This window comes from Chionomys nivalis, chromosome 4 (genome assembly GCF_950005125.1).
Source record: "Chionomys nivalis chromosome 4, mChiNiv1.1, whole genome shotgun sequence".
NCBI lineage: Eukaryota > Metazoa > Chordata > Mammalia > Rodentia > Cricetidae > Chionomys > Chionomys nivalis.
The window spans coordinates 13,566,821-13,569,505 of record NC_080089.1 but is presented as its reverse complement, the minus strand read 5'-3'; the positions used below and the strand labels follow the sequence as shown (position 1 = coordinate 13,569,505).

At 42.5% G+C, this 2,685-nt stretch overlaps 1 pseudogene; it reads left to right on the top strand.

The window, feature by feature from the left end:
• Positions 1-1,513: 1,513 nt before the first annotated feature.
• Positions 1,514-2,467, top strand: LOC130873776 (Y-box-binding protein 1-like; annotated as a pseudogene).
• The last annotated feature ends 218 nt before the right edge of the window (positions 2,468-2,685 follow it).

The window sequence follows — 2,685 nt, the reverse complement described above, 5'->3', positions numbered from 1 at the left end:
TTCTGATACATCTGTTTATTGGATATTGGGACTTAGTTTTCTTTTTCATATTATATCCTTAAGAAAATGGATTGATAACAGAGCCAAGAATGAGGCACTTTCAGAAGTGATACAGTCTTTAGAGACTAATAATGAACAACCAGCTGACAGGATGAATACCATCGAAAATCAAAAGTTTGCTGAAAAAATTAATACTATTGAAAAGGATAACATTAATTTGATAGACAAAATTCAATCCATGTCAAAAGGTACTGAGAAATTATCTGAAATAAATAATACTATTGAATTTGACAATCAAAATCAAAATTAAAAAGTTATGAGAGGTCAGCAAATAGAGAATCTCTCCAGGAAGGCAATCTGCATGCTATTCAAATAATGTCCAAGGGTGAGATGTTATCTTTAAAGGAAAAACGTCATACCTTGGAATCACATGTGCAGAATGAGGACCAGAGGCTAGGTGCCTCAATGAAATCACTAGAAATATATACAAACCAAGAGATTCAGGCTTTACAAAAGACAGTAGTGAAAGGATTGGAAAAGATTGAGGAAATTATTGGATTTGATGAGCAGGGAAAGAAGGCAGAAGGACAGGATTCAACATCACTAATAGTTGTCAGAGATGACTTCCCCAGGGTTTTAGCTTCCTACCCTGTAATCAACTCCGAAAAAAAAAATCAAGTTCTAAATTCCCAATAGGATCTGAAGAGTATAGATGGATACCTATAGGTATGAATTATCTAAAAGAAATTAAACAAGCAGTAGTATCTTATGACCTTCATTCACCGTTTGTTAGGGAGATGGTAAAGACATGCGCTTCAAGCAATAAGGCTACCCCATACAATTGGCTTCAATTAGTTTCAGCAGTCCTAGAACATGGGCCACAACTATGTGGAAATGCTATTGGCAAGAAGAGGTAAAATTTTAGAATAACAGGGAAAAGCAAAAGGACTTGAGGCTTCACAAGATCAATTTCTTGGTGAGGGCATTTACACTGACACAGAGGATCAAGCTCTTTATGATGGACAAGTCTTGTCCTATGCCGTACAGCAGTCTTAAATGCTTGAGACAGGGTTCAAGAACTAGGAAAAAGAATTGAATCATATACCATGGTTAAACAGGGCCAGAGAGAACCCTTTTTATTTATTTATTTTTATTTATTTATTTATTTATTTTGGTTTTTTGAGACAGGGTTTCTCTGTAGCTACAGAGCCTGTCCTGGAACTAGCTCTTGTAGACCAGGCTGGCCTCGAACTCACAAAGATCTGCCTGTCTCTGCCTCCCGAGTGCTGGGATTAAAGGCGTGTGCCACCACTGCCCGGCGAGAGAACTCTTTTTAAAACTATTACAATATTACAAATATTAACCAGGGCTGTACAAATAGGAGTAACCGATCCAGAAGCTTAACGAGTATTTATTGAATCTCTGGCTTTTGAAAATGCTGACTCAGAGTATAAAGAGATACTTGGGAGTTCAATCTGTTCGCCCGCTGGCCCCAATCACCACCACTGCAACCATGATCACTGAGGCCGAGACCCAGCAGCCGCCCGCTGCCCTCGCTGCTGCCCTCAGTGCCTACACCAAGCCCGGCTCCACGGACAGCAGCGGGGAGTGGCGGCCCTGGCAGCCTCACATCAGCAACTCCCACTGGCGGGGACAAGAAAGTCATCACAAGGAAAGTTTTGGGAACAATAAAATGGTTCAATGTAAGGAACAGATATGGTTTCATCAATAGGAATGACACCAAGGAAGACGTATTTGTACACCAGACTGCCATAAAGAAGAATAACCCCAGGAAGTACCTTCGCAGTGGAGAGATTGTGGAGTTTGATGTTGTTGAGGAGAAAAGGATGCGGAGGCAGCAAATGTTACAGGCCCTGGTGGAGTTCCAGTTCAAGGCAGTAAATACGCAGCAGACCGTAACTATTATAGATGCTACCCATGTCGTAGGGGTCCTCCACATAATTACCAGCATAATTACCAGAATAGTGAGAGTGGGGAAAAGAATGAGTGATTGGAAAGAGCTCCTGAAGGCCAAGCCCAACAATGCCGGCCCTATCGCAGGCGAAGGTTCCCACCTTACTATTTGCGGAGACCCTATGGGCGTTGACCTCAGTATTCCAACCCTCCTGTGCAAGGAGAAGTGATGGAGGGTGCTGACAACCAGGGTGCAGGAGAGCAAGGTAGACCAGTGAGACAGAATATGTATCGGGGTTACAGACCAGGATTTCTCAGGGGCCCTCCTCACCAAAGACAGCCTAGAGAGGATGGCAATGAAGAGGACAAAGAAAATCAAGGAGATGAGACCCAAGGTCAGCAGCCACCTCAATGTCGGTATCGCCACAACTTCAATTACCGACACAGACGCCCAGAGAACCCTAAACCACAAGATGGCAAAGAGACAAAATCAGCCGATCCAACAGCTGAGAATTTGTCTGCTCCCAAGGCTGAGCAGGGTGGGGCTGAGTAAATGCCGGCTTACCATCTCTACCATCATCTGGTTTGGTCATCTAACAAGAAGAAACAAATATGAAATTCCAGCAATAAGAAATGAACTAAGATTGGAGCTGAAGACCTTAAGTGCTTGCTTTTTGCCCATTGACCAGATACGCCAGAACTATCTGCATTATCTATGCAGCATGGGGTTTTTTATTATTTTTACCTAAAGATGTCTCTTTTTGGTAATGA